Source organism: Ceratotherium simum, chromosome 8 (genome assembly GCF_057802395.1).
Source record: "Ceratotherium simum simum isolate JZ-2026a chromosome 8, ASM5780239v1, whole genome shotgun sequence".
NCBI classification, from domain to species: Eukaryota; Metazoa; Chordata; class Mammalia; order Perissodactyla; family Rhinocerotidae; genus Ceratotherium; species Ceratotherium simum.
Window position 1 is genome coordinate 55383411 of NC_141907.1, and position 24263 is coordinate 55407673.

Consider the following 24263-nt stretch of genomic DNA (forward strand, 5'->3'; position numbering starts at 1 on the left):
AACAAATATCTTTTCTAACCATAATGCTAAGAAACTAGAAATCAACCACAAGAAAGTAACTGGGAAAGTTACAAAGATGTGGAGATTAAACAACACACTACTGAATAACCAAGGGATCATCAATGAAGTTAGAGGAGAAGTAAAAAAAAAAACTGGAGACAAATGAAAATGAAAACACACCATACCAACTCGTATGGGATGCAGCAAAAGCAGTCCTGAGAGGGAAACTCATAGCAATACAGGCCCACCTTAACAGACAAGAAAAATCCCACATAAGCAACCTTAAACCACGCCTAACAGAACTAGAAAAAGAAGAACAGGGCCCAAAGTCAGCAGAAGGAGAGAAATGATAAAAATTAGAGCAGAAATAAATGAAATTGAAACCAAAGACAGAGTAGAAAGGATCAATGAAACAAAGAGTTGGTTCTTTGAGAAGATGATAAACAAAATTGACAAACCCTTAGCCAGACTCACTATGAAAAAAGGAGAAAAGGTACAAATAAAATTAGAAATGAAAGAGGAGAAAGTACAACGGATACCACAGAAATACAAAGGATTATAAGAGAATACTATAAAAACTACATGCCAACAAATTGGACAATCTAGAAGAAATAGAGAAATTCTTAGACTCATATAACCTCCTAAAACTGAACCAAGAAGAAATAGAGAATCTGAATAGATGAATCACAAGTAAGGAGATTGAAACAATAATCAAAAACCTCACAAAAAATAAAAGTCCAGGACCAGATGACTTCTCTGGAGAATTTTACCAAACATTCAAAGAAGATTTAGTTATTATCCTTCTCAAACTATTCCAAAAAATAGAGGAAGTTGGAACACTTCCTAACACATTCCACAAGGCAACATCACCCTGATACCACAGCCAGAAGAGGACAATACAAAGAAGGAAAAGTACAGGCCAATGTTGCTGATGAACGTAAATGCAAAAATACTCAACAAAATATTGGCAAACAGAATACAGCAATATGTTAAAAAGATCATACATCATGGCCAAGTGGGATATATACCAGGGATGCAGGGATGGTTCAACACCCACAAATCAAACAATGTGATACACCACATTAACAAAATGAGGAATAAAACCACATGATCATCTCAATAGATGCAGAGAAGGCATTTGACAAGATCCAACATCCATTTATGATAAAAACTCTCCACAAAATGGGTACAAGAAGGAAATTCTCTCAACATAATAAAGGCCATATATGACAAACACATAGCCAACATCATATTCAATGGGGAAAGTTTGAAAGCCGTTCCTCTGTGAACAAGAACAAGACAAGGATGTCCACTCCTGCTACTCTTATTCAACGTAGTACTGGAGGTTTTAGCCAGAGCGATTAGGCAAGAAAAAGGAATAAAGGTAATCCAAATAGGCAAGGAAGAAGTGAAACTCTCACTATTTGCAGATGACATGATTTTATATATAGAAAACCCTAAAGAATTCATTGGAAAACTATTAGAAATAATCAACAACTACAGCAAAGTTGCAGGGTGAAAAATCAACTTACAAAAATCAGTTGCATTTTGCTATGCTAGTAATGAACTGACAGAAAGAGAACACAAAAAGATAATCCATTTATAATTGCAACAAAAAGAATAAAATATCTAGGAATAAAGCTAATCAAGGAGATGAAAGACCTATACCATGAAAACTATAAGACATTATTGAAAGAAATCGATGATGATGTAAAGAAATGGAAAGATATCCCATGCGCATGGATTGGAAGAATAAGCATAGTTAAAATGTCCATACTACCTAAAGTAATCTACAGATTCAATGCAATCCCAATCAGAATCCCAATGACATTCTTCATAGAAATAGAGCAAAGTATACTAAAATTCATATGGGGCAACAAAACACCCTGAATAGCTAAAGCAATCCTGAGAAAAAAGAACAAAGCCGGAGGCATCACAATCTCTGACTTCAGAACATACTACAAAGCTATAGTAACCAAAACAGCATGGTACAAAAACAGGCACATAGATCAATGGAACGGAATTGAAAGCCCAGAAATAAAACCACACATGAGTGGACAGCTAATCTTCAACAAAGGAGCTAAGACTGTACAATGGAAAGAGAAAGGAAAGTCTCTTCCATAAATGGTGCTGAGAAAACTGGACAGCCACAAGTGAAAGAATGAAAGTAGACCATCTGCTTTTGCCATTCACAAAAATTAACTCGAAATGGATCAAAGACCTGAGGTGAGACCTGAAACTATAAAACTCCTAGAAAAAAATATAGGCAATACACTATTTGACATTGGTTATAAAGGAATCTTTTTGGATACCATGTCTACTCAGACAAGGGAAACTAAAGAAAAAATAAACAAGTGGGTCTTCATCAGAATAAAGAGATTCTACAAGGAAAATGAAACCAGAATCAAAATGAATAGACAACCCACAAGCTGGGAGAAAATATTTCCAAATTATATATCCGACAAGGGGTTAATCTCCAAAATATATAAAGAACTCACACAAAAGAAGAACAAAAAAACATTCTCCATAGCAGATATACAGATGGCCGATAGGCACATGAAAAGATGTTCAACATCACTAATCATCAGGGAAATGCAAATCAGTACTACACTAAGATATCACCTTATACCCGTTAGAATGGCTATAATCACCAAGACAAAAAACACCAAATGTTGTAGAGGTTATGAGGAAATAGGAACCCTCATTCGCTACTGGTGGGAGTGCAAACTGGTGCAGCCACTATGGAAAACAGTAATGGAGAGTCCTCAAAAAATTAAAAATAGAAAGGTCCTATGAGCCAGTTATCCCACTACTGGGAATCTATCCAGTGAACCAGAAATCAGCAGTCCAAAGAGGCTCGTGCACCCCTATGTTCATTGCAGCATTATTCACTATAGCCAAGAAGTGGAAGCAAGTGTCCCTCAACTTATGATTGGATCAAGAAGATGTATTCCTACCAAATGAAAGATATATTCCTTAAAAAAATGAAAATGAAAATATGCTTCTCATGGTGCTCATTTACGATGAAAAATAGTTGTGCTAAAATTAAAATTAAATAGCACTGCTTTTAAAAAACAAATGTCCACTGAGCTATTATTATAAATATATTCTCAAACAAATTATATTATTTCCAAAGTTGTTATGAAAAAAGGCAAAAATATATACATAAAAATTATGATATTAATAATAATAGTAATAGTATAACTGAAATTCACGTATATCGTAAAAATAATTTGAAAACGAAATATTTCAGATTCCAGAAAATTTGGCTTTTAAATAGGAATATTCCAACATATCTCTTCAAAGTCAATTACTTTTATATTTTATAGTTCTTCCAAACAAGACAAAAACAAGCACAATCAAAACAACTAAGAATATGCCTACATTTGTAAGTAATATCTACTTAGTTTAGTTTACCACTAAACCAAAGTTATAGTTGGGTAAATTTGAAAGTCCTGCTTGTTTGCCATTTATCAGTGATGGGCTCAAAATATTAGCATAGAAAATTTGAGTAGTCTCAAATGGGAATTTGAGATTGATTACGTCATGCTGGTTTACTGAAAATAAACCATTTTAGAAGAATTTAAAACGTTTGATGAGTTCTCATGCTGAAAGAAAGCTATAACTGCAGATTAGTAGTGTTATAACATTCACGGTTTCCTACATCAACTTTGTTCCCAATGCTTCCTCTTAACCCTATACCATTTCAGTGATTCTTCTCATCCTATTGATTGGCTTTTTCAAAATTTCTCCACTATTCTGAACCTTTGAAAAACCTTTCCCTTAAAGCCACCTAAAAAAACTGAATGTGACAGTAACGCTGAGTTATCAATTACTGTTCAAAGGATTGAGTAAACAGTACTCATCATCGTGTTCATGTCAAGGCTCATTTCTGCCCTCCTGGTCTTCATATGAGAAGATCTCTAGAAATAGTATCGAGTAAAAACAATAGTATACTCATGAAGCATCATTAATGACTAGTTTCAATGCATTGAGCAAATCCGTACTTGACATTGTGTGGAAGTCCAATCTAACAGTTGCTCCCTTGGTCTTCATGTGAGTGATATTATCAGGTTGATCCTCAAAGGAATACCCAGCATAGGGATCCCATGGTAGATTGCCTCATAGAAGCCATTGGTTCCACCATGATTTATAAAGGCTTTGGCTTTTGGATGACCTAAGAAAGAGTGAATTTCATTAAACTTATTAAATATAAGTTTGAGAAATGGGCATTATAAGGCACTGAAATAGGCAATGTTTTTTAGATAACAGATTATTATACGCTTGCACCTGCATTTAAATTGTTTCAGAACTCAGAGCAATAAATACCTAAGACTGATGGAGAGGTAAGTGAAGACTACATGAAAGAAGTGGTATGTCACTTGAACTTCAAAAATGAATACAAAGTTAGGAGGGGAACAAACTGAAAGAACATTCTGGATAAAAGAAATAACGTACAAAAAATGGTGGGGGGGGGGATGTTGGAAACGTATTCTCTTAAAGAAGTTGTGAAGTTGTTGAGTCTGATGTGAAGGGTGCCAAGACAACAAAGAAGGTGATGGTGGTGACACTGCAACCAGAGGAAAGAAAAGCTACATTTTATCATGAAATGTGTTATCACTTTGTGAAAAACATTGTGATTTTTTCCCTTTAGAAAATGGAGATTTTCTGGTAATAAAAGAGGAGCTGTTATTTTTCAGTAGCATTTCAAATATCCCTACAAGTAGGAGAAAAGATAGGTGTAAGGAGAGAATTCACAGACAGAGCAACAGTCCAGGAAGTTATTGAAAAATTCGCTGTAAGAAGTAATTACATCTAAATAAAGATATTTTAATTCTGGTCATAAGGAATGTGACTGTATATAATAAAATGCCAACTACTATATTTTATCCTTTTTTTCCCCTAGGACTGCAAATATAGAGAACTTAAGATTTATGTTTGAGTATTTGAATAACATATGCTCAATAAGTTTGTTTCCTGTTGAACTGTTGTCACTCTGCTCATCTGTTACTCATGTTTTCAATATTTGTTCTCCTGAGTCTTAACGAGAAGGTCGTTCTGGGGGATCCACTTACAGAGCTGAGTATTGGTTCCTAAGGTATCTGGTTTCTCACCATCAAATCTCCATAGAACCTCTTAGGGTAAAGAAAATACCTTATTCCATGAGTCAAATTTCAAAGTTACAGCATGTTAGAATTCTAAAGAGATGAACCAACATGCCTTCCACAGGGTGGATGAGGAAAGGAGGACAAGGGATGCTTGGTAATTAGAGCCACTAAAACACTGTTGCAATAGGAATACTCCTATTACATGCACTTATTTTCATGTTCAATCAGGTATGAAATGCAATCATGGCATTTCACACATTCTAACACAGAGGAATCAGGGTGACATAGGTTATGAATACAAATTCAAATATTTAGGAAATTTTTAGGCAGTCATAATTCTAGTGCAAAAAACAGTGGGAAATCACTAATAATCTACACATTTATTTTGCTTTATTTTATATACTGACTCTAATTTTCTAAATTTAATATTAACCTGTTTGTTTCCTTGAACTGTTATAGAAGGGAGTTTACTTACATTCACTTGGTCCTTAAGTTATTATATTAGACATTTACTTTTTCTTTACAAAAAGGCTAATCTGTGCAATCAGACACTAGTGAAAAAGTAATATTTCTGCTTATTAATAATTTATTAATAATTAATTAATTCTGCATAGAAAGTGAGTATACCACTTTTATATTACAAATTAAATACTATCTCCAAGAAACATTTGAACTTGTAAATTTTGACACAGAACCAGAGTATTATCACCATTGCTATGTTTGGAAATTCTTTAAATTTAGAGAAGAGCCTGTGGATAATTTATGAATGACAATATTGCAGTTGAAAAAATTCCAAAATTATGACGCTAAAATTTATTCAACTAGCCCTTAACACTTCAACAAATGAAACACAAAGCACTGACAGCATTAATCAACATGGTTTATATGCCCAGTACCAAATAAGACAACAACTTTGGATTTCAAAGAAATGGTCATAAACTGAATTATATTTTACCAATGTTTAAATTCTATTTGCCATGTGAATGTAAGTAACTTTAAGTTCTCAGCAAAAATTATCATAGATTATTAGGAGAATACTATATCAGATAGAAAATTAAGAAGTAGTTCACAAAATATACAAAGGACCCAGGTATATTTTATACATTAGAAAAAAGTTACTACTATATTTTATGGAGAAGGAGGGATCTGAAAGTTTTCCCCCCCAGGCTTCCTTCTGCTTGACTCCTTATATTCCCTTCTCCTTCCTCAGTCAGGATGAGTAGTTAATCTAAAAGGTTAGAGGCAGAGTTCCTTAGGAGCCAGATTATATAATGCACAGAGTTCAACTTAAGAGCAGAATCCATCTCCTCCCTTTCTCTTTTATCTTCCTGCTTCAGACTTCAGGAGGGCCTAATCAACCAGGGGAAGAAGTCTATATTTTTTCTCTTTTTCTAAATCTACGTTCCCGGCTTGAGTACCTGGAGGCAGCTTGGTTAGCTTTGGTCATCATTATTCTGAATAGCACCCTGAAAAGCACACTGAATAGACCTATTCCAAAATTGAGGGGAAGTAAAAGATGTCAGGATTACATGGCAAGTGTAAACTGCATGATGCATTCAGACTTTCATATTATGTTAATATTGCTAGACGTTATTGTGCTAGTACGGTGGCTGTTAAAATTGAACTCCTTTCTGATAACATCTATACTGTGTACACAGTGCCCTCAGGAATCCTGCAAGGAAAAGGAGCAGATGAGAAGGCAGCATTTGACGATTTTTGTAGCTGCCCACAAAACCATTTTAATACGAAAACTTCCCACTACACCTCTTAAATATGTTTCATTTTGATTACATTGTTAATGTCAAAGTTATTGTGAGTCAAAGACACCTTCTGTACTACTTTAGTACCCGCCAAGGATAGTTTGCTTTGTAAACTCATATCTGAGATAAATTGTAGGCGTCATAATAGTTTTACCTTTCTTGCAGGAAATGTTTGTAATCAGACACTTTACAGAGTTTAAAAGACTCGCTAAGGAGTTGTCCACTATAAGGTACTTTATCTACCTTTGTGGAATCTGACCAAGAGCTGGAGCAATCACACTGACTCTTTCTTCTGTCATATTACTGACCGTTGACCCCAGAGTAAACACCACAACACCATTTTCTCCAGAGCTCTGGGCAAACTCTTCCATTTCCTGTGAAGAAAGAATTTGCTCCATCACAAAAGAGCAACAGCATAGCAACACTATGGAAAGGATTGCTACAAACAACTAAAGAGAGAAAATCAAATATCACAATTAGGAATTATTAAAGTAGTAGTTGTTTTATTTTTAATTGTAGTACAAAATAACAAAATTTACAATCTCAGCCTTTCCTAAGTGTACAGTACAGAAGTGTTAAGTATATTCACATTGTACAACCAATCTCCAGAACTCTTTCATCTTGTAAAATGGTAAGTCTACGTCCATTAAAAAATCTCCATTTCCCCTTTCCCTGGGCCCTGGCAATCATCATTCTACTTTTTATTTCTACGAATTTAGCTAGTTAGATAACTTATATATGTTGAATTGTACAACATTTGCTTTTCTGTGACTGACATTTCACTTAGCATAAGGTTCATTCATGGTATGATATGTGTCATAATTTCCTTCCTCTTAAAGGCTAATATTCCATTGTTTGTATACTACATATTTTTGTTTATTGCTTTATCGGTTGATGGCCACTTGAATTGCTTCAACTTCTTGGCTCTTGTAGATAGTGCTACTATGAACATGGGTGTGCAAATATCTTGTTGGGATCCTAATTTCAATTCTTTTGGATATATACCCAGAAGTGGAATGGAGGAATCATATAGTAATTTCATTTTTAATTTTTTAAGGAAAATCCATATGTAAAGATACTCTGTTTACAGATTGATCACTGATGTGTACTGGTCATTCTCCTTCTCTGATATACTTATGAAAATAACATAAGCTTTTTGCAAGAAAATTCGCAAAAGTATGAAAAATTATAAAAAAATAAATAAGATTTACTCATACTTTCTAATCAGGGATCTCCCTGGTTAAAAATTTGTATGCTCTCTTTTTTTAGTTGAAATACATTTGACCATAATATTGTGTAATTTAAAGTGTACAGCATATTGATTTGATACATTTGGTATTGTAATATGATTGCCATTGTAGTGATAGCACCTCTATCACATTACACAACTATCATTTCTTTTTTTTGTTGGAATAATTAATATCAAGTCGCTTATCAAGTTTGATGATTATACCACAGTATTGCTGTGTTATACAGTCACTGTACTGTGCATAAGCTCTCTAGGGCCTATTGCTATTAGTTGCAAGTTTGTACCCTCAAGTGATGTCTCTCATATTCCCCCACCACTCAGCCCCTAGTAACCACCATGTTACTTTCTGTTTTTACAAGTTTGACTTTTTTAGATTCCACATATAAGTGATATTATACAGTATTTGTCTTTCTCTGTCTTTTCAAAAAGATAAACAGAACTGACAAAACTTCAGCTAGACTAAGAAAAAAGAAGACTCAAATAAATAAAATTAGAAATGAAAGAGGAGACATTCAACTGATAATACATAAATAAATAGAATCATAAGAGACTACTATGAACAATTATATGCCAACAAATTAGATAATCTAGAAGAAATGGATAAATTCCTAGAAACACACAATCTACCAAGACTGAATCATGAAGAAATAGAAAATCTGAACAGACCATTAATGAATAAAGAGATTGAATTGGTAATCAAAAACCTTCCAACAAAGAAAACCTCAGAAACAGACAGCTTTGCTGGTGAATTCTACCAAAGATTAAAGAAGAATTAATGCCAATCCTTCTTGAATTCTTTCAAAAGATTGAAGAGGAGGAATACTTCCAAACTCATTCAATGAGGCCAGCATTACCCTGATGCCAATGCCAGATAAGGACACACAAGAAACGAAAACTATAGACCAATATCCCTGATGAAGATAGATGCAAAATTCTCAACAAGATAGTAGCAAAACAAATTCAAGAACACATTAAGAGGACTATACACCATGACCAAGTGGGATTTATCCTTCAGACGCAAGGATTGTTCAACATATGCAAATCCATAAATGTAACACATCACATCAGTAGAATGAAAGATGAAAATAACAGAGCCCTATTAATAGCTTTAAAACAGCATTTGACAAAATACAACATCCTTTCTTGGTATAGAAATATACTCTTAACATATGGGGTATAGAAGGAACACACCTCAAGAAAATAAAGGTCATATATGACGAATCCACAGCTAACATTATACTGAAAGGTGAAAAATTGAAAGCTTTTTCTCCAAGACAAAGATGGCCGCTCCCACCACTCTGAGTTAATACAGTAGTTGGAGTCCTAGCTGGAGCAACTAGGCAAGACAAAGAAAAAGAAGGCATCCAAATCAGAAAGGAAGAATTAAAATTTTAATTATCCGAAGATGATATAATTTTGTATGTAGACAATCCCAAAGACTAACGCAAAAAACTTTTGGAACTAATCAACAAATTTGCTAAAGCTGCAGGATATAAAGTCAACATACATAAATCAGTTGCCTTTCTATACATTTGTAATCAATTATCTGAAATAGAAATAAAATTATCCAATTCACAATAACATCAAAAACAATAAAATACCTAGGAATCAATTTAACCAAGGAAGTGAAAGATCTTTACAATGAAAACTACAAGAATTTACTGAAAGAAATAGAAGACACAAATGGAAAGACATCCTATGTTCATGGGTTGGAAGAATTAATATTGTTGAAATGTTTATACTACCCAAAGCTATCTATAGATTCAATGCAATCCTTATCAAAATCCTAATGGCATTCTTCACAAAAATAGAGTAAACAGTCTTTAAATTTGTATGGAACCACAAATGACTACAAAAAGCCCAAGCTACCTCTAGGAAAAATACAAAGAGGCATCACCCTTCTTGATTTCAAACTATATTACAAAGCTATAGTAATTAAAACAGTATGGTACTGGCATAAAAATAGACACATAGATAAATGGAACAGAATACAGAGTCTAGAATTAAACCCCCATATGTACAGTCAACTAATATTCGACAAGAAAGCCAAGAACACTCAATGGGGAAAGGACAGTCCCTTCAAAAAATGGTGTTGGGAAATCTAGATAAATATACACAGAAAAATAAAGTTGAACCTCTCTCTTACACGACTCAAAAACTTAATTTGAAATGGACCAAAGACTTAAATATAAGGCCTGATACCATACACTCTTAAAAGAAAACACAGGGAAGATGCTCCTAGACATTGGTCTTGGCAATGGTTTTTTTTTTTTTTTTTGATATGACACCAAAACCACAAGCTATAGAAGCAAAATTCAGCAAGTGGGGCTACATCAAACTTAAAAGCTTCTGCAGAGCAAAAGTAACAATCAACAAATGAAAAGGCAACCTACAGAATGGGAGAAAATTTTTGCTAACCTTACATCAGATAAGGGGTTAATATCCAAAATATACAAAGAACTCATTCAAAAAAACCAAAATCTGTTTAAAAAGTGGGAAGAGGAACTAAACAAATCTTTTTCCAAAGAAGACGTCCAAATGGCCAACAGGTACATGGAAAGAGGCTCAACATCACTAATCACCAGGGAAATGCAAATCAAAATCACAACAAGAGATCACTTCACACCTGTTAGAATAGCTATCATCAAGAAGGCAAGAGACAAGTGCCAGCAAGGATGTGGAGAAAAAGGAACTCTTGTACACTGTACATGGGAATGTAAATTGGCTCACCTATTAAGGAAAATAATATGGAAGTTCTCAAAAAATTAAAAATGGATCTACAATATGATCCAGCAATTCAACTTCTGGGTCGAAAGGAAATGAAAACAGGTTATCAAAGAGATATATGCACTCTCATGTTTATTGCAATATTATTCACAAAACCAAGAGAAACATCCTAAGTGCCCAACAACAGATGAATGGATAAAGAAAATGTGGCATATATATATATAATGAAATATTATTCAGGCATAGGAAACAAAGAAATCCTGCCCTTTGCGATGACATGGATGGACCTTGAGGACAGTATGCTAAAATATGTAAGTTTTCATTCTGATCTTGATTCTATTCATATAGCTAAATCTACATTGTGACATATATTTTGAAAATTGTAATCCTAATTTATAATCTTTATTCATTCTACAAGAAAATGTGAATTTATTATATTTATTGTGCCCCTCCGTAACCAACTGAACCTCGTATTGTAACTGATTTAGTGTAATTAAGCGTTCTTCAATAAAACTATTGTAATGGTGTGATATGCACATTTATAAGTTATTTAATAATTGGTTAATTTTAGATAGTTAGATTACTTCCAATGTCTACTGTTATGAATAACTTCCTAAAATATTTTTTGCACATCTTGATTATTTTTCTTTGTATAGTTTCATATGTGTATATTATGAAGCTAAACTCTATAAGCATTTTTTAAAACTCTTGAGTTACTTTGCCAAATGTCTTAATTCTTAAAAAAATACAGAAACTTTCGGAGAATTTAATAATTAATGGAAAAATAAGTCATTTGGACTAACAATTTTTATATAACAAAACATTCTCAATCATTGGATTCAAATCTTGTTTTTGCAATTTAATAACAACAGCTACTATTACTAATTATGATGATTATATTCTATTCATCCTTCTCCCTGTCCTTCTCCTCCTCCTCGCACTCCCCCTCTTACTGACAATCACTTTCCCAAAATGTTAATGAGGAAGCCTTTCAAGAATAGGGTTAGAGAGCATAGAACTTTCACTAATCTTATCTCAGCCTTTAGACCCCATGAAATTTACCATAGATAGCCTAAACAATTTGAAATCAAGAGATATTGTGTCTTACGCTTGAATAAGATACCAGTTTTATGTTGTCACCAATAGGGAGGTAGACAAAAAGGATCTCTTAAAAGATTCTAAGATGGATCACCAATGATTGCTTGTTTCCTTCCTATTTATGTCTTTAAGGTATTATATCAGTTTAAAACATTAGATTCTTGCTTTCCTTCATGCGGAATATCATCCTATAAATTGTACAAAATTCTTTGTAATTTAAAGCTATATGTAGTTTTCAGATTCAAGTGGTAGAAATTATTTTGTCTTTATTATATGTGCAGAATTTATGGTGTTTATTATATACGCAGTGTACATTTTCTCTGTGCTTTCTCTGTCATGCAGCTATGATGTTAAGACCTGTGTTCCCAGAGGGAGGTTTACTGAGGTTTTGTATAGGTTTGATGCAGGCAGAAAACATCTGTTCTATAGACTGTCATCTCTTTTGTGCTCTAAGATGTAAAACTCTGGAATCTCAAACGAGGAATGGTTTACATGTTGGAATGAAAGCAAGTAAAGGATGGATTTGGCTGTAAAAATGGTTGGGGCGTTCATTTATACTGTTCAGGGATGTCTTCCTTCTAGTAGAGCACAGGTGAAGAGCCTCAACTCTTACAAAAAGTTTTAGCATTTCAGCTTGCTCATCTGTTTGCCAAAATGGATACATTTGCTTTTAAACAGCTCCATAGGGTATCTGCTCTCTAAGACCTCGCTAGAGAGCGTAATATTGATGTGTTGGTAAACCAGTTCCTACTAAATGAGGAATTAGATCCAGGTGGCTGGCATACTTTGGGTTATTAATAGTATATAATAGTAACAAAGTGGCACCAATCACAATGGTTAATATTTCTTCCGGATCACTCAGTATGTGCCAGAGACATTCTGGAGGTTTATATGTACTATTTTTGCCTCCACTACAACAGTATGCGGTTGGTATTCTCATTATAAGAGTAAGTGTGGTCATCTCTCTATGAACACTGTGGTCTGCTTTTCTATCATTGTTGCCTATATCTCACAACAATCTGCTAAATGACCCCCTTTCTACTATTGCCCCTTTACAATCTAACCCAGTGACTACACCCCGAGGGATATTTTTTAAAAAGGATATGTGATTCTGTCTCTCCCTTTCTTCAACCTTGTCATTACTCCCTACCACCCTTACTAGATATCTCAAACTCCTTGTAATTATCTGTCTCCAACACACCTCTCCAGCATCATCAGCCTCTTTACTCAGCCTCTTCCTGCTAGACTAAACTTGGAGTTCTTGGGAACTGCCACTACTACTTTATCTGCTTGTCTTTTGTGTCTTCCTCTACCCCCTGCTCCCATCCCTTCTACCTATTCTTGCATGTCCTTCAAATCTCACCTTAATTATCAATGACTCAGAGATCCTTTCTATGTTTCTCACTGGAAGTTTCATTAGCATTGTGGTCCTTCCTTATTATAACACTTTTCACCCAATTTTTATTTCTTGCTTTTCTCCTGTCTTTCCAGATAGCGTGTCAGATGGGTGGGAGCAAAAACTGTGTCTACACTGTTTCTCTGTATATCAGCATTTACCTCTGGAGTAGGCTTGTCACTCTATAATTAATGAATGTCGGATATTTCCTTATGTGTTGAATAATGAATGCCTTAATTTAACTGACACTATTCACAGTCTCCCAGATATCCCACTTTATTCTGTAATGATAATGAAAATCAGATATCGGTGTTGGTATGGAAATGTATGTGTTTCTAATTGGCAGGTCGCTTTATCCAGCTTCCCATATCCCTCTCTCTGCAATCAAACATTCTAAATAAAGAATGCAGAATCATTCCTATTGAAAATAAAAACTAAACAAAGCACAGCACACAGAAATGGATTACATGAGGCGGAGGTTTGGCAGGTTTGCAGAGGATTCATCCAAAAAATTCAAAGTGTGGTAAGAGTGGGCGAGGAAACTCAAAATCCCAACAGGTTTGAATGAGCTGCATTTCAGCTTTCCTCCTTAGCTCAGACAATGTAGTGGGTCTTCCTGAAGGGACAAACAATAAACAAACAGAAATGTTAGATGAAATGACATATTGTCACGTGAATATACCAGGTAATTTTCTGAAAGGAGCTGGAAATGATGTAGCCAGAGATGTTTGAATGTGTCTGTTCTTTCAGAAGGCAAGTATACATGCATGTTTGTGTATAATATATATATATAATTTAAATGTATAATACACTTGTATATTTATATAGGTCTATGTATAGATCTATACATGTGAAAGATGAAGTGAGAGAAATGTGACAGAAGCCTTACATCTCTAATGTCACACCTGTATATTTACAATTACAAACAATTATTAAATATAAGCCATATAGAAATAAGCAAGCATTTGCTTTGTCTCTTAGCTATAAAAATAAAAGACGAAAATGGAAAAAACTTTTTCAACTGCAAAATTGCCCCACCACACCCATGAGAACACATTTCCTTAGAGCTCAGTGTTATTACCCCAATTTAGCAACCAAGTCTTTTGATCTTAGGTTGTCAAAGTCAAAGGTGAGGTTTTTGAGAGTATGGTTCAATTTCTTGTACCTATTGCTGCATTTGGTTCATACTAGGAGTTTAATAACATTTGTTTATTAAATTAAAATATTAGCAAATAATAGCTACATTTTTTTCATAAATAATGGAACTAGAGATTTGTGCTCATCTTTAATTTTAGCTCATTTTTTTAAATGGAGAGACATAGTTTAAAAAAGATATAGACTAAAAACTTGTATGTCTACTCTTCAACAAAATTTGAGACCTTTAAAACAAGATTTGTAAGTACTTAGTGAAGGAATGTGGAATCATTGGAAATCTCGAATTATAGGTTTCTGAGTCTTTGATTGAGCCACTACTATCTCTCAATTGTGAAGGAATACTTCTAGCAATATTACAAAATAATTTAATTTTTAAATAAGGAAATGGAGCTACACAAATGGAAACAATTTCCTAAATGCTACATAGATACTCTTGCTAGACACATATGCGTAACTTCTCAATCTATGTGACATCGTTTCATCAAGACACTTTATGAGGTTAGTTAGTAGTGATTTTTTTTTGCGTGTGTGAGGAAGATCAGCCCTGAGCCAACATCAGATGCCAATCCTACTCTCTTTTTTTTTTTTTTTCGCTGAGGAAGGTTGGCCCTGAGCTAACATCCGCACCCATCTTCCTCTAATTTATACGAGACACCACCACAGCATGGCTTGACAAGCAGGGGGTCGGTGGGCGCCTGGGATCTGAACCTGCAAACCACAGGCTGGCGAAGCAGAGCATGAGCACTTAACTGCTTGCACCTCCGGACGGGCCCCGAGTAGTGATGTTTTTAAGCTAAAAAAAGTTTAGTAAGATGAATATATAATTGGTTAGAGGAGTCCTAAGTACTTCATTTTGTGGTTCATGACCTCCTGGAGAGATGTATACTAGTAAAGGGAGGCAAGGTTCTAACCGATCCTGTAATATAGGGCTCTCTCTAATATTTATTAGACTGACAGATCATTTTATATTTTCATTGCATCATCTCACTATAAGAGGCAAATACCTCTGATTTTATACAAACTCACTTTCCAAGGAACTAGGAAAGTCAGGACTCAAGCTATCAGCCAAAAACATGACTTACCTAGTACTTCACTGTAAAACTGCTCTGACTTCTTCTCGTTAAATGTTTGGAACCAAAAGACAAAGTAAAGCACATATGTCATATTTTGTACCCTCTCCATGAATGTAATTTTGTCACTTAATTGTGACATAACAACAGGTACATAGGATGGAGGGAATGGAAGTCCTCCACTGTGCTTTTAAACTGTATATCCAGGAGAGAAGCAGAGAATGTTCACTAAAGGTGTCTTCAGTAGCTCAGCCAGCAGCTCACCACAGGGTCCAATGGGGTCTGAGAGAATGAGATCAAACCTTGATTCTTATAGTTTTATTATCAGTTTCTTATTCAAAATGACATCTTTAAGGAACTTTTCAAGAATATTCCCAAAATATTTTTTTATTGGAAATATGTCCAAAATAGATCTTTTGGCACATATGTCCACTTCCTGATCCATTGTTTGAAAAAAGATGTCTTGTTTTCTTATCCATTCAGCAACCCTATGTCTTTTGATTGGAACATTCAGTCAATTTACATTTAAAATAATTATTGATAGGGAAGTAATTATTGCCATTTCATTACTTGTTTTCTGGATATTTTTGTAGTTCTCTGTTCCTTTCTTCTTTTGCTCTTTTCTTTTGTTATTTGATGACGTTCTTTAGTGTTATGTTTAGTTCCTTTCTCTTTATTTTTTGTGTATTTATAACAGGTTTTTGGTTTGTGGTAACCATGAGGATCATATATAACACCCTATATGTATATGGCAGCCTATATTAAGTTGATAGTCTCTTAAGTTTGAACACATTCTAAAAGCCTTACATTTTTACATTCCATATTTTATGTTATGGCATCATATGTTATGTCCTTTAATTTTGTGTTTCTCTTAACCTCTTATTATAGACATAAATGACTTTAGTATTTTTGTCTCATGATCTTCATACTAGCTTTGTAATTGGTTGATAAACTACCTTTACTGTATACTTGCTTTTACCAGTAATATTTTTTCTACGATAATTCTGTCATTTCTATATATGGCCTTTTCTTTTCCACTTGAAGTCCTTTTAACATGTTTTGTAAGGCCAATTTAATGGTGATGAACTCCTTTAACTTTTACTTGTCTGGGAAATTCTTTTTCTCTTTTTCCATTCTGAATGATAACTTTGCCAGTTATAGTATTCTTGGTTATACGTTTTTTCCTTTCACTATTTTGAATATATCATGCCACTGCCTTCTAGCCTGTAAGGTTTCTGTTGTAAAGTCAGCTGATTGTCTCATGGGAGTTCCCTGGTACATGACTTATTTCTTTTCTCTTGTAGCTTTTGAGATTCTCTTTTTATCTTTAATTTTTGCAATTTTAAGTATAATGTGTCTTGGTCTGGACCTCTTTAAGTTCATCTTGTTTAGCACTCTTTGTATTTCCTGCATCTGGATGTCTGTTTCCTTCCCCACGTTACAGAATTTTTCAGGCATTATTTCTTCAAATAAGTTCTCTGCCTTATTGTCTCTCTCTTCTCCTTCTGGGACACCTGTAATGTAAAAGTTAGTATGCTTAACTCACTAGACCACCAGGGCTGGCTATTAACTGCTTATCTGATATATAATTTGCAAATATTTTCTCCCATTCTGTAGGTTACCTTCTCATTTTGTTGATTGTTTCCTTTGCTGTGCAGAAACTTTTTAGTGTGTTGTAGTATCATTTTTGTTTATTTTTGCTTTTGTTTCCTTTGCTTTTGATGTCCTATCCAAAGCATCATTGCCAAGATAAATTTCAAAGAGTTTACTCTGCATGTTTTTTTCCATATGATTTATGGTTTCAACTCTTACATTCAATTCTTTAATCCATTTTGAGTTGACTTTTGTGTACGGTGTAATATAGAGGTCCAATTTCCCTGATTTGCTTTTCAGTTTTCCCAACACAAGTTATTGAAGAAACTTTCCTTTACCCATTGTATTTTCTTGGCTCCTTTGTTTTAATTTAATTGGCTATTTATGCATAGGTTTATTTGTGGGCTCTCGATTCTGGTCTATTTATGTATGTGTCTACATTTATGCCAAGGTGATACTGTTTCGATTAATATAGCTTTGTAACATAGTTAGAAATCAAGAAGTGTGATGCCTCCAGCTTTGTACTTCTTTCTCAAGAGTGCTTTCATTATTTGTTGTCTTCTTGTGATTCCCTACAAATTCTAGGATTGTTATTTCTATTTCTGTGAAAATGCTATTAGAATTGTGACAGGGATTACATTGAGTCTGTAAATAGCTTTGGGTAAGATGAACATTTTCATCATGTTAATTCTTTTAATCCATAAGCCTGAAATATCTTTCCATGTATTTGTGTTTTCTTCAACTTCTTTTGTCACTGTCTTATCGTTTTCAGTGTACAAATCTTTCACCTCCTTAGTTAAATGTATTCTTGAGTCTTTTAATTTTTTTGATGCAATTGTAAACGGAATTGCTTTCTTAATTTCTCTTTATGGTAGTCAATGCTAGTGTAGAGAAATGTAACTGATTTTTGTGTACTGATTTTGTATCCTACAATTTTATCAATTCCTTTATTACTTCTAACAGTTTTTTGACAGAGTCTGTATGGTTTTCCATATATAGTATTATGTCATCTGCAAATAGAGACAGTTTTACATCTTCCTCTTCAATTTGGACGATTTTGTTTATTTAATTTACCTATTGCTCTGGGAAAGAATTGCTGTACTATGTTGAATAAAAATGGCAAGGTTGGCCATCCTTGACTTGTCCTGATCTTAGAGAAAAAGATTTCAGCTTTCCACCGTTGATTATGATGTTAGCTGCAGGGTTGTCATATATGGCCTTTATCCTGTTGAGGTGTGTCCCATCTATACCCAGTTTGTTGAGAGATTTTATTATCTATGGATGTTGATTTTTGTAAAATTCTTTTTCTGCACTTCTTGAGATGATTATATGATTTTTATCCTTAATTTTGTTAACATGAGATATTACATTGATTGACTTGCAGGTGTTGAATGGAATAAATCCCGCTTGATGATAATGTGTGATTCTTTTTAATTGTTGTTGCATTCAGTTTGCTAATATTTTGTTGAGGATTTTTGCATCTATGTTTTTCAGGAATATTGGCCTGCAATTTTATTTTTCTTGTGATATTCTTGTCTGGTTTTGGTATCAGGTTAATGCTGGCCTCATAAAATGAGTTAAGAAGTGTTCTATCATCTTCTATGTTTTGGAAGAGTTGAGAAACATTGCTATTAATTCCTCTTTAAATGTTTGGTCAAATTTACCAGTGAAGCCATCTGGTCCCGACTTTTGTTTGTTAGGAGGTTTGATTATTGATTCAATCTCCTCGCTGGTAATTGCTCAGTTCAAATTTTCTCTTTCTTCATGATTCAGTCTTGGTAGGTTGTATCTTTCCAGGAATTTTTCTATTTCATCTAGCTTGTCCAAATTGTTGGCCTGTAACTTTTCACAGTAGCCTCTATGATCAGTTGTATTTGTACAGTATCAGTTGTAATGTCTCCTCTTTCATTTCTAATTTTATTTATTTTAGTCCTCTCTATTTTTTCTTGGTTAGTCTAGTTAAAGTTTGTGTATTTTGTTTATCTTTTCAAAAAAACAACTCAGTTTCATTGATCTTTTGTATTGCCTTTTTAGTCTCCATTTCATTTATTTCTGCTCTGATTTTTGTTATTTCCTTCTTTGAACTAACTTGGATGTAGTTTGTTCTTCTTTTTCTAGCTCCTTGAGGTGAAAAGTTAGGTTTTTTTTTATTTGAGAGCTTTCTTTTTTCTTAATGTTACTGTTTTTCTCTATGAACTTCCCTCTTACAACTGCTTATGCTGCATCCCATAAGTTTTCTTATGATGTATATCCATTTTCATTTGTCTTAAGATTTTTTTGTTTTCTTTTGATTTATTTTGATCCATTGGTTGTTTAGTAACATGTTGTTTAACCTCCACATATTTGTGAATTATCCAGTTTTCTTTTTTGAAGTGATTTCTAGTTTCTTACCTGTGTGATGAAAAACCTCCAGTCTTCTTCCTGTGTTTCTCTTTTACTCTCATACTACTAACCCACTCACAACACTTCCTACAATTCTGGTCACCAAATATATGAGGTTATTTTTACCACACCAAGTGATTCTCTGTGACACCAGCTGGGTATCCTACAATTTAACTCAATTCTGACACTATCTACTGTGATAGAATCAGATTACACAGTTTAAGGACTCTGTCCCTCAAGACTGCCCCTCACCCACTTCAGATGTCAACCTCAAGTAGTAGGTCCCCTAGTTACTCATATCTTCTGTCTGACTTGGCTACAAATCAGAGGTTTCCATGATCTCTTCCCCCTTGGATTTTATTATTTTCTAGAACAGGTCACAGAATTCAAAGCAACATTTATGTTCACCAGTTTATTAAAGGATATGAACAGCCAGATGTAGAGATACATAAGAGGAGGTCTGGGGGGATCCTGAGTGCAGCAGGTTCTATCTCAGTGGAGTTGGGGTGCATCACCCTCCCAATCCATGAACATATTTACCAAGCTCACCGAACCCTGTACTTTTGCGATATTTATGGATGCTTCGTCAAGTAGGCACAATCAATGTTAACTCCATTTCTAGACCCTCTCTGCTCTGTAGTAAAGTAGGGAGTGAGGCTGAATATTCCAAACTCTGGTTATGCCTTGGTCTTTCTGGTGACCATCTCTTTTCAGGAGACATCCAGAGTTTCCTCATCAGAGCGAAAGATGCTCCTAGTGCTCCTATCATTAAGAAATTTAGAAGGGTTATAGAAGCTCTGTGTTAGGAACCGGGAGCAGAGAACAATATATATATTTCTTATTATTTCACAATACTATTGTGTTTGGAAAGTTACTTGATATGATTTCAACCTTATTAAATTTACTAAGACCTGTTTTGTGGCCTAGCATATGATCTATTCTGGAGAATGATCCATGTGTGCTTGAGAAGAATGTGTATTGTGCTGCTGTTAGATGAAATGTTCTTTAAAAGACTTTTAAGTCCATCTGCTCTAACAAGTAATTTAAGTCCAATCCTTCCTCATTGATTATTTGTCAGGATGATCTCTCCATTCTTGAAAGTGGGTATGGAAGTTTTCTGCTATTATTGTATTGCAGTCTATTTCTCTCTTTAGCTCTGCTAATATTCTCTTTATATATTTTGGTGCTTTCACGTTAGGTGCATAAATGTTTACAAATATAATATTCTTTGTAGGATTGACCCATTTATCATTTTATTTGACCTTCTTCATCCTTTATTACAATCTTTGGCTTAATTACTATTTTTTCTGATGCAAGTATAGTTTCCCAAGTTTTCTTGTGGTTTCCATTTTCATGAAATATCCTTTTCCATTCCTTCACTTTCAGTCTGTGTGTGTTCTTAAAGCTGAAGTGAATATCTTCTAGGTAGCATAGAGTTGGGTCTTTCTTTTAAATCTATTCAGCCACACTATGATGTTGATTGGAAAATTTAACCCATTTAAATTTAAAATAAGTATTGAGAAGTATGGACTTACTACTGTTATTATACTACTTGTTTTCTGGCTACTTTTGTAATTCCTTTGTTCCTTTCTTCCTCTCTTGCTTTCTTCCTGGGTGATTTCATGCTTTCTGTAGTGGTATTCTTAGATTCCTTTTGCTTTATCTTCTATGTATCTACTATCGGTTTTTACTCTGTGGTTACCATGAGGCTTACATAAAATATCTTATATTTATAACAGTCTGTTTTAAGCTCATAGCAACTTAAATTCAAAGGCATATTAAAACACTATATTTATACTCTTCTCCATACAGATTTTATGTATTTGATATCACAATTCATATCTTTTCCCCTTGTTTATCCATTTACAATTTATTGTACTTATAGGTGTTTTTAATATGCTGTCTTTTAATTTTCATATTAGAGTCATAAGTGACTTATCCAACACATCATAACATTAGACTCTTCTGAAGTTCACTACGTATTTACCAATGAGATTTGTACTTTCATATGTTTTCCTATTGCTCATTAGCATCCTTTCATTTCAGCTTGATGAAGACCCTTTGACTTTGCCTGTGAGTCTGCTGTAGTTTTGATTGAATGCCTTCAGCTTTTGCTTTTCTGGAAAAGTTTTTATCTCTCCTTCAATTCTGAAGGATCAGTTTCCTGGGTAGAATATTCTTGATTAGCAGTTTTTTTTTTTTTTTTTTCAGTACTTTGAATATATCATGCAGCTCCCTCTGGTCTTCAAAATTTCTGCTGAAAAAATCTGCTGATAGTATTGGGGTTTCCTTTGTACGTAACAAGTTGTTTTTCCCTTGCTGATTTTAAGATTCTCTCCTTGTCTTTAGCTTGGGAAAATTTAATTATAATCTGTCTCCCTGTGGGTCTCATTGGATCCCTCTTTTTGTAACTCCATGGGCTTCCTGGGTCTGGATGTCTGTTTCTCTCCCCAGGTTAGGGAAGTTTTCAGCCATTACTTTTTTGAGTAAGTTTTTTTTCACCTTTTTCTCCCTCTTCTCCTTTGGGACTTCTATAATGTGAACACGTTCAGTGTGATGGTGTCACATAACCCACGTAAGATATCTTTACTCTTTTTCATTTTTTTTTCCTTTTGCTCCTCAGATTGGATGAGTTCCACTGCCCTGTCTTTGATTCTGTCTTCTGATTGATTTAGTCTGATGCTCAACCATTCTATAGAATTTTTCAGTTAAGTTATTGTGTTGTTTAGCATTGTGACTCGTGTTTAGTGCTTCCTTATATTTTCTATCTCATTGTTGAAATTCTCATTTTGTTCATGCATTGTTTTCCTGATCTTAGTTACCATCTTGATGGCCATTATTTAGAATTCTATCAGGTAAATCACTTATCACTGTTTCACTAAGGCATATTTCTGGAGTTTTATCTTCTTCTTTTGTTTGAAACATATTCCTTTTTTTCTTCATTTTCCTTGATTCTCTGTGTTGGTTTCTGTGCATTAGACAATGCAGTAACCTCTTCCAGTCTTGATGGAGAGGTTTTGTGTAGGAGATAAACATTATTGATCAGCCTCGCTATATCTCTTCTTCATTTCTCAAACCTTGTGATTGCCCAAGTTACCTTTGTTGTACTTAGTCACTCCCAGTAATTTAAGGTTTGCCAAGAATTGTAAGTGTCTCAAAAGAGAGGACCTCAGTCAGCATCTAGATGCAGGCTGATGTGAAGCCAGATCCTCAGGCAGAAACTTTTAAAGTATGCAAGAGACTTCTCAGGGAATGACTAGAACTGGACATATCTGTCTGTTCCCTCTGTGCTGAGTTCTAGGGGTAAAGCCTATTAAGATTTTTTTTTTTTTTCTGTTTGCTAGAGTCCTATGCAAACTATAAATGCAAGCCCCTCTGGCCACCAGAGCCAGACAATGAAGGGATGTGTCCCCTGTGTGACTGTCACAAAAGCCAGTATGTCAGATATGTCTACAAGTTTGTTCCAGGAAGTCAATGGTGACCTGGAGTAGGCTAGAGGGAGAACATGAATATGGTATCTTGTGGCCTCCCTGGACTTCAGGGGGATTGCTGTTAGTCCCTAGATGTGTGCTAATTTGATGCCTGATACTCAGGCAGCATCCTTTGAAGTATGCAAGTAGGTCTCTTTCAGGGAAAGCCTGGGAGATGGGCATTTCTATCTGCTGCCTCTGTGCTAAGGTCTGGGGAAACAGCTGGTTGAGAACTGTCTTTTTTGCTATAATCTGGTGGTTCTCATGGATGCAAGCTCCATTTGCTTTCAGGGGTAGGTATTTGGGGAGCCAATCCCTCAGATGGAAGTCTTAAAAGTTGGAGTACCGGATGTTGGGTTCAAACTCTTAACAATTCAGGGAAAAGCTGGGAGGTGTGAGTTTCCTCCCAATTGTAAGTTACTGTGCCAGGGGTGGACATTCCTACCCATTTCAATGTGGGTTTTCAATTGCCGGACATGCCGGAGTTGCTCAACTAGTTTCTGGAGTTTTTCAGAGAAAATTGTCCCATGTGTAGCTATAGATTTGGTGTGTCCATAGGAGAATGTGAGTTCAAGAGCTTCCTCTGTCACCAGCATGGTCTGGATGCTATCTTTCTCTGACTCCAGTTTCTTAAGGTATAAGTTTAGTCTATTGATTTTAAATACTTATTTTTTAATATAGGCGTTTACAACTATGCATTATTCTCTTAATAGTGTATTCCAATAAGTTTTATTGTATTTGGTTTTTTTCTCACTTTTCCAAAATTATTTTCTAATTTTCTTTTATTTTCATCAGTGATCCATTTGTTTTTGAAGTTTATTGTATAACTTCCATATATGTGTGAACTTCTCAAATTTCTTTTTATTTATTGCTTTTTTATTGTCAATCTATTGTGATTAGAGATCATACTTTGTATAAGTTGAATCCTTTTAAATTTATGGAGAGTTTTTTATTCTTTTGCGTAGTCTATCATGGAAAAGTTTACGTGCACTTAAGTAGATTGCATATTTTGCTTTTTTTGGGGAGACTCTTCCATAGATCTCTCTTAGATCTAGTTGGTTTATAGTGTTATTAAAGTCTTCTATTTCCTTATCAATCTTCTCCCTAGTTTTTCTATTCATTATTAAAAGTAAAGTAAGATGGTATCCAAATATTATTGTTGGATTACCTATTTCTCCCTTAATTTCTGTTTGCTTTTGCTTCATGTGTTTTATTCGCTGATGTTAGGTGCTTATCTCTTTATATTTTTTATATT

General features: G+C 34.4%; 1 pseudogene; it reads right to left on the reverse strand.

Annotated features, from left to right (window-relative positions):
* The window catches only part of LOC101400121 (UDP-glucuronosyltransferase 2B31-like), a 75225-nt pseudogene that overhangs the window by 36761 nt on the left and 14201 nt on the right, over positions 1 to 24263 (reverse strand).